The sequence below is a fragment of the Neomonachus schauinslandi genome, chromosome 5 (genome assembly GCF_002201575.2).
Source record: "Neomonachus schauinslandi chromosome 5, ASM220157v2, whole genome shotgun sequence".
NCBI lineage: Eukaryota > Metazoa > Chordata > Mammalia > Carnivora > Phocidae > Neomonachus > Neomonachus schauinslandi.
In genome coordinates this window covers 131,480,067-131,489,652 of record NC_058407.1, presented here as the reverse complement: position 1 = coordinate 131,489,652, position 9,586 = coordinate 131,480,067, and positions in this window count along the sequence as shown.

The following is a 9,586-nucleotide window of genomic DNA, read 5'->3' as shown; positions in this document are numbered from 1 at the left end:
TCTATTTTAATGAAGATTTTTAAAAAAATTTTTGAAGATTTTATTTATTTATTAGAAGGGGGTGGAGAGCACAAGCCAGGGGAGCAGCAGGCAGAGGGAGAGGGGGAAGCAGACTCCCGCCAAGCAGGGAGCCCGATGCGGGGCTCGATGCAGGGCTCCATCCCATGACCCTGAGATCATGACCTGAGCCAAAGGCAGACGTTTAACCAACTGAGCCACCCAGGCGCCCTTGTTTTGTTTTGTTTTCTTTTTTTAATTAGGGCAAGAGCTCTGATTTTTAAAGACACTTCCTGGACTCCTTTTTTTCATTTCTTTCTTCTTCTTTTTCTTTTTCTTTTTTGGTGGGGGAGACATAGGAGAAGTGGTTAGGAGACTTTGGTGCCTGCTTTTGATAATCCTGATTAATTTTTGAGGGGTAGTTTTCATTTGTGTACTTTTCCATTTTCCCACAGTGCAAGGAGGGAATGGGATGGTGATGCAGCCTGCGGCTTGGGAGTCAGATGGACAAAGGTCACAGCGTGGCACAGATCCTCCTAGCTCTGCAACCTTGCACAGCGAGGACAATATTAGCATTCATCCCACAGGACTGGCTGAAAACGGAAGGGTGGAAAGGCCAATGCATTTTTCAGGGTAGACATTTGATAGTAAGCAAAACCAAAATCTTTTATAGTATTTAGGCTTTCTATTTAATCGTACCCCGTTGCATCGGCTAAGATTTGTGGCGCAACGCTGATAACAATCGTTCTCACAAGCAGATATCTTATCTTTACAAATTTCAATGGGAATATGTATTTCTAATATTTTACTCTCATTCCTAGCTTACTGAGCGTTTTCATCATAGATAGGTACTGAATTTTATCAAATGCTTTTCAGCACGTCTTGAAAGGATCATATGAATGTCCTCTTTTAATTCATCATTTTGAGTCAATTGTATTATTATTATTGCATGGTGCTTGCATTCCTAGAATAAACCCAACTTGGTCACAAAGAAGAATGACTTAGTCACTTTCTTAATTTACTCTTAAATTTAATCAGTTAATACTTTATTTAGGGCTTTAGCATCTGCATTCAAATAAAAGGCCCATTAAGTATACCAAAAACAGGTCAGCTAATAGCACACCAGTGGTCATACAAAAGGTTAACAGGTCCAAGAAGAAATATCCAAAGGTTAAATGAATTTCTCATGCTCAGAAGATCTGGATTCGATGTTTTGGTGTCTGGAATCTCCAGGGGAATTCTGGGCATCCTTTGAATAAATCTTCATGGTATTTTCTGTGCGTGTTGCTGCAGGTCAGCTCCAGAGAAGATTCAAAAACAATTCAGAGGTGAAGGAATTGTCCTATGAATGAGGCAAACAAAAAGTTATGTTTCAGCCTGGAAACTAAAAAAGAGGTGACCAAGAATATCATTTTAAAAAAGGTTATAGATAGATATGGACCATGTGAACATGAATTTCGATATTGGAACGTGGTGGGGTGGGGGCAGGTATGCTGGACATGCATCTAGAAGAACTAGATTAGATCCTAGGTCTTTCACTTATTATAGGGATTCTTAAATTGGGCTTCCATGAATGGGCTTTGGGGGAGGCTAAAATTCCAGAAGTAATATGTAAAGTTTACGTGTCTCACATTTTCCTGGGGTCAGATTCTACCGCTTTCATTAAAAAGCCAAGTATCACTAATTTACTCATTTTTGGACTTGGGTGTGTGACTTCAGTTCTCCGAGCTCCTGGCTGCCTTCTCTGTAAGGTGGGGATGGTAAGTGCTAATTACTTCGAAGACTAGATGTGGACTCAAATGATAAAAAGTCAAACTTAAGTGTATCTGTACCAAAGGAGTTGTTTTGAGAATAAGTAAATATGGTAGGCGATAAAATCTTATGAACTGTTTACCTTAAAAGCAAGCTTATGAAAACATTCAACCAATATTTAGACAAACTGAGGCGGCCAACTGCAGAAAAGGAGAATCCTATCATAAAATTTACACACATACACGCATATTCTTCCCCCCCAAATCCCATTATTATCACCACAAAAGAAACTGTGCTGGGCTGAATCAACCTTATCCACCAAGCATAGCGTTAAGCTAAAGCAAACATTTCAGCAAGGCGTCCTGATTTGTTAAGAACAAAATAAACACACGGCCTTCCTTTAATGGAACACATAAAGAGGCTACTGGAATTGCAGCAAGTAGGGCCAGGGGAAGATAAAGAGAGAATTTGAATGGCAGTCTCTCCTGCTCTGGCTTTCATATTCTTCATTATCTTTTCCATTTTATCCATGTGGATTGGTTGCTGGAGGCTCTTTGAACTCAGAACCCCCACATTTTGAAGGGTGAGCTTTGTTTCTTATCTAATTTGGGGGTTTCCTATTGGAGCATATGAGGGCTAGATCCTTCCAGCCTGTGATTTGGGGATATCAAATAAGGTAGTCTCTGTGAGCATAACATGTTTCCCAACTGAACTGAATTGCAAAATTCTGAACAATCAAAGGGAACCAAGGTAATGGTGACAATATCCACTACTTTGACGGTCTTACTTTGCAATTCTCCACCTGAAATTCCATTTTATGCCATGGTTTCAATTCAATTCCCCAAATAAAATTTATCATAGATGTATCGAAGTAGAATCATTTGGAACTACTAGAGGCCAAAGTTTTCTGTGATTGTATGACTGAACAATGGCAAAGTGGAGACTATGAAAATTCTAACTGCAGTGAGTATTGAGACTTCCAGGAAATCAATGAGACTACAAGACAAGTAAGTTATAGAATCACAAAGAAGACGCTGATGAGATATCAAACCAAAGGAAAACGTTTTATTAGAAGACGGTGGTGTACAAACTATAAATGCAATTAATATTGCATTACTTTAAGGAGAAAAGACTTAGACATTTTCCAAAAGAGGGAGGTCTGTGATCTTTATGTGTTTGAGTTATGAGTGTGTATGTGTGTGTATGTGTGTGGAGAGAGAGAAGTTGTAACATTAATGTCTGTTAAATGCTTTCTATGTGAGGCACGTGGGTGGCTCAGTCAGTTAAGTGTCTGCCTTCGGCTCACGTCATGATCCTGGGGTTCTAGGATTGAGCCCCACATTAGGCTCCCTGCTCAACAGGGAGCCTGCTTCTCCCTCTCCCTCTGCCTCTCCCCCTGCTTGTGCTCGCTCTTTCTCTCTGTCAAATAAATGAATTTAAAAAATCTTTTAAGAAAATAAATGCATTCTATGTGCCATGCATTAGCAGGAGGAGTTTATATATGCATGCACTTCGAGCAATCTTCCATTATTGCTCTCATTTGACAGAAAAGGAAACTGAGACTCAAAAGAGGGATTTCATTGTCCACAGTTCCCCAACTGCAGGACCAACATTTGAAGGGCAAGGTAGTTTGGCTCCTAACATTTCATTCTGAGATTTGTTTGTATGCATATCTCTGGAGTACAAAATCAGAGACCCAAATAAAAAGGTTTATGTGACCCACCATATGTCAGAAAGTTACTGCAAATGGGAACTTTCAGATCAGAAACCACAGACAACGATGAATCCTGGTCTGTTTTCTTGAAATTGAGCTCTTTGTCTTCAGGGAACCGAGTTCCTCTGTCCTTTCTTGCTCTTGTTTCCGGATGAGTGGATAAGTCAGCACAGTCTCCACTGTAGTGAAGTTATAGAAAAATATAAAGCCAGACATGAGGCAAGAATAGCTAGAGAATCACCTGATCCATTGGAGGGTCCCCTCATTCAGAAACATATATGCCTATAAGACAAGAAGCCATCTGAATGCTGTTGGGCATGCCTGTGGGATGCTCAAGCTCAAAAATCACGTGCCCTAGGACCCCATTTTAAAAGAAGATTTGCATTATATCTAAGAAAATTTTTTGGAAAATATGTACATAAAAATGTGACTTAATTCATAGCTAAGTGAGAATACAGATAAATCTTTTTTTCCTGTTAATTTATATTTTTCTATTCTAAAATTTAGGTAATACAAGAAAGCTGGCTGTTTTAAAAACCAGTTGAACAAGCACACATTAAGCGTCAACTATGGATCAGACACTTTGCTAGGAAATTCAAGATGCAGGGGGTAAACTCCTTCAGAGACCAGACCCTGTTGGTCTTATTCACCTCTGTTGACCCACCATCCTGGATTGATATAGAGTAGGGCCCCATAAATATTTGTTTAATAAATAAATGGAGAGAGAGTGATCAACAACTGAGAAATTAATATTTTATTTTTTTCTGCACTCTATATTAGAAATATACACAGGTTAGGGTGCAGAGTTAGAAGCAAGGAAGGGAAAATTCACTGGTGAGTGGGTGGGGTCGAGTGTTCTAAACTGGAGACTCCATCCAGGATTTGATACCTGTACTGAGTCTTATAGTAAAGAGGCCAGTGGGGTAGGCGGACGTGATGCCCAGAGGGTGAGGAAGAAACAGGAGGGAGGAAGACTATCATAGACAAAGGAAGTTGTATGAAAACAGCAATGTGCTGGCCAGTTCAGAGTTGTTAGAAATAGCAAAAGGAGGAGAGAGAGAGGGAGAGCAGTGCAGGGAAATGAAGCTTTTAGAATAGCAGGAAAAGTCAACATTGACTTTTTGCAGGTGAAAAGACCAAGGATTCCATGCAAAACAAATTAAGACCCTGAAACAAAATGCCATGACAGTGCAGAACACGACAGAATCAACAGGCACAAGAAAATACAAGAAGAAAGGAGTTATGGACCAAACCAGAAGAAAAGGTATTCCTGCAGAGACTCTAATTACATGCTATTTCCATTTGCATAAAAATGGCACAAATCTTTCTTTTTGGGTGGTGGGAGTTTTGAGTGGTTTTATTGGACTTTTGGCTTATCTTTTTTTTCTCTAAAATAATTATGCACATTATCATTATGTCTTTAGTAAGAATATACTAAAGGAGGACATATCAGAAACTCATGAATAGGTTATAGAATTATATAAATATTTAGTAAAATGTTTGAAAATGCCAGCCTAGGGATTCATTTCTCAATAAAGACTTTAACATTTGTCTAAAGCAGTATTTTGAAAAGATGAGAGGAAGAAAGAAAGAAAGAAAAAAGAAAGAAAGAGGGGAAAGGGGGAAAGAGGGGCAGTAATAAATTTCTCCAGATCTTGCTATGTGTAGACAGTAGAATGACCTTGGGCAAGAGCAAGTTTCATTACTCCTTCAAGAATTTGGTCTCAATAAGCATTATTTATGTCTGGTTATTCTATCCATTATTGCCCTCATCAAGAAATAACCAAAAACTGTGTGTTAATAACCAAAAACTGTGTGTTAATACCTCAGAAGAGGTATAAGAGACTGTCTAATGCCATAACTAAAGAAGAAAGGAGCCCCAAGGTCATTGAGAATGGTCATCCACTATGGTCCCACCAATAACCTGTAAATGGAGAGGAATACTGAAAACCCACTACTAATATGGGGAACAATGTTCCTAACTGGAATAAAAGTTTCAACAGCAAACATTTTTTTTACTTGAGGGACTTTACATACAGACTTCCAGAGACTCTGTGCTGTCTCCTCCCCTTTTGATTAAAAAAATAATAATAAAAAAGTGTTCAAAACTGTTGTAATTTCATCTCCAATACTTCTGCTCCAGTTTCTAACTTCATGTCCTTTTAATCTTAACGACTTTAATCCATAACCACGCGTTGTGTGAGCAGCACCAGAGTCTCTTCCACAACTTTACAAATTCAGACTTTTTGGCAAATACAGAGCATGTCATTTTCTGGATGAGTAACAGGCGCCAGGCGCATTGCGATAGACGGTTTTATGCCATTGCTCCTTGTTTAATCAAATCAAAGCAGATATGGTTGATTACATGGACAAAAAGCTCCTGAATAAACACGTTTGTTCAGGAGTAACTAAGCATTAGATAATATTATGTAATGTGGAAGTAAGTAACTGCCTGGCTTAATGTTATGGTTTCCATGGCAACTGCGTCAGTGAAGGGTAAATGAGTTCAGAAATACTGGTTTCTTTTGGCACAGAAATGGAATATCTACATGCGCGTGATGGTTTTTTAGTGTCTTTAAACAAGTATTACACTCGTTAGAGAGTGATCTGAGTTATTAATCAGTAAAAGCCTTAGGACTATCATCTTAGAGAGAATGCAGGTTGACGTTGCATATCCTGAGTTCTTTAGGGATAGAAAGGATGTTCGGATTGGCAGAGGGAGAGGGCCACATGAATTTAACATGTGGTGGGGTGGGGGTATTCCACACGTAGCCGCCCTCACATGCAGGCTCTATGAGCCGTGGATGTTTTTTCCTTCTTTTCCCAAAACAAAGACAGCGATGGTGATAAGGAAAGGGGAAATCCCAGAGAAATGCTGAACACTGCAGAGGGTGGTTCCTGCAGAAAGCACAGAAAGATTGATTATGGGAGGGGAGGCGGAGAGAAAGCTTAGGTTTTGTATTCAGCGGGGCTCCGCAGGCTCTCCTGTCCCTTTATCTGCTGCAGCAGCACCGTCCAGCAGGGAGGGGAAGGAAGATAGCCAGGGAACATCAGAGCCTGCTCCCGCCTTGTTGTTCGAGGATCATTTAGTTCATTTTCATCCCGCCTGGGTCAGATGAGGAAGGAAGTTAAATATACCGATTCTTCTGAATTGCAAGTTGCACCTCCGCAAGACTTTGAGAAATCCAATTATGTTTTATTCTGTGGTTGAAGGGGAAATTCAATTCCATGGTCAGAATGAAGGGCTGAGAGCAGGGAGAACTGAATTCTGCTCTTGTCTCATTCACCTGCATGGTTCACACTGTTCCTCCTAATGGCTCAGATGTGGCAAGACTGGCTTTTTAATTCAGGAGCTTCGGAGGTTCCTTCCAACCTGAAGATGTTCATTAACCGTGGACCTCAACTTTTTAATTCATCTTCAGTGCTTCTTTGTTACCCTTTCCGAGAAGGTTGGTAGAGAGAAGACTGTGTTTCTAAGGCATGCTTAGAGGACACAGAAAGGTGTTTCCACTGGGATTTGTCCTGAATCTAGTGCCAATCCTTGTGTCAAGTGTCCCACCTGTATTGTCATTCGCAAGCGTGCACATCCTCCTCCTCCTTTTATTCTAACAGACAGCCTCTAGGAGGGCTGCTACCCTGATTCGACGGGATCACACATTTATGAGGCTACCCTTGTGGAACAAGGGAAAAGGCAATCTCTATGTCTCTGCCCTAAATTTTGGTATGCATGGCAGGGAGTAAGCTCTTCCAATTGTCCCCCTCCCCCAGGGCTCTAATGAATTGCATACGTGCATACGTCAAGCAAATACAAGCAGCAACTTTGTTCCAACTGGGTTGGAAGGTTAGCCCCACTGGGCCTATAAGAGGATCTTTGGCTCTGTCATGCAATCCCCTTGACACACAAAAACAATAAGATGTGGCATCATTTTTTTGCCAGAGTAGAAGCCACGGCAGGAAATTCGCCCTCTCTCATTTGTCTTCCTTATGATAACAAAAGTAGAATATTTCCCAAGTGCTTGGTATTACCAAGTATTTTCATTTATCCCTCAAAACAACATTGCAAGATAGGTATTACCATCTGTATTGGGCAGGATTCTCTAGAGAAACAAATAGCATGTGTATATATATATATATATTCCAAAATCTGATGAAAGAAGCTAGCAAGTTAGAGACTCAGGAAAAAGCTGCAGTTTGGGTCCAAAGGCCATCTGCCAGATAGAACCAGGAAGAGCTGATTTTGTAGGTGAAGTCTGAGGGTTGTGTGCTGGAGAATCCCCTCTTGCTTAGAGGAGGTCAGCGTTTTGTTCTAGTCAAGCCTTCAACCGATTTGACGAGGCCCACCCACATTCTGGAGGGCAATCTGCCTTACTCAGAGTCCATCATGAGTGTAACTCTCACTCACAACCACCTTCACCAAACACCCAGAATGTCTGACCACATAACCAAGTGCCTTGGCCCAGCCAAGCTGGTACACACACAAATCACTACCATATCACCCATATCTTACCAGTTAGGTAAAAGGGAGAGCAAAGAAATTAAGTAACTTGCCCAAATTACCTGAGTAGAGGCTCAAACCCAAGACTTTGGCTCTGTGTGTTTCTGCACACGCCGCTGAACGTCAGAGTGACAGTTGCTGATGATCCTGACTTAAATCATGGAGCTCCACCAGTGTTCCAGGCTTCTCCAGGCAGAAGACATGTGGGCCAAGGGCCTTCTCTATAACCACCTTTCCGGACATTACCTTCCCTGAATTACTGAGGGCTTCTTTTTTTAAAGATTTATTTATTTATTTGAGAGAGATGGGGAGGGGCAGAGACGGGGCTCAATCTCACGACCCATGAGATCATGACCTGATCTGAAACCAAGAGTCAGATGCTCAACCAACTGAACCATCCAGGTGCCCCTACTCTATGCTTTTGCAGGGCTTGCCAGTGAAATGAAGCTTGTGAATTGAGATGCTCTCATGCCAAATGCCTGGAACCTAGTCCTGTGACCCTCTTTACCACCATTTTGATCAGAATGAGGGAAGATGTAATAATTCCTTAGTTGTGTTTCCACAGCATGTTTGTTCTTACTGCAGCTCTGGTGGTAGATAATATGATCCTTGTTTTCCTGTGTGAGAACTCAGGTCCATGTCAGGCTTAGCAATCTACCCACACTTAAAGAGTTAGTGAATGAGACAGCTACATGGTGTACGACCTACACCATGGTCTGGAGTTTCTTTTCCTGCAAAATGAGTATCTTGGACCCCTGCCTCTCTGATGGCTTATACGGTGCCTGAACTGTATTATTGAAGCAAGCCTTCCTTGTCAGGAGGCTCTTTCTAACTTCTCCTGCCTCACCTCCCTCTCCTACCCCACCTAGGGTAAGCACGAAAGCTGTTCCTAGCATGTCAGAGGTGAAAAAATAGGTCTAGTCTGTTTTTTGAACAGAGTGGTCATTTATGAAGATGTTCTTCTGTTAGAACTTCTCCAGAAAATTCACTGACTTATCTGGGAACCAAAGGCAGATAAATGCATTGCACAGATGTGAGTGTTTCAACTGTGGTCAACTCCTGGGACTCCTTTGGCAACCGGAGTTGCTTGGCCTTCCTGCAGGGCTAGCTCATCTGTATAGACTGAGTGGCTGAGGGAGATACAGTTGGTCCAAACAATAACCTCTAAAACTGGCCATGAGGAAGCTTGCTTAGTCCACAGACAGCCTACCTGCAAAACCTGGCTAGCCTATCTTAGCTGTACACTGATTTGTACCCCATTGTGGGTCTTTCTGGGGTTTCGTAAACCACAGCTGTAACTCAATTACCCTCCCCACCAACAATCCCCTCTCCCCACCTCCTTCCCGAAGAATGTAAAATGGCATGAAGATGCATCATGACAGGGTGGTGATTACTGCCAGTGTATATCTTAAGGAAGCTAGCTTTCAGCATTTCCTAAAGTGGGCATGTATGTCATCCATGCAGTTTGTGAAGGCAGGCCACTGATGTTTGCTCTTATGGATAAGGCAACGATACCCCAGTTGGAGTCTAGAAATCGATTCAAATTTTATTGTCTGAGGCCTTGAAGGGCAAACTTCCAACGCTCTGACAATATAGTTTATTTTTATTCAGGTCTAAAAGGTGAATAG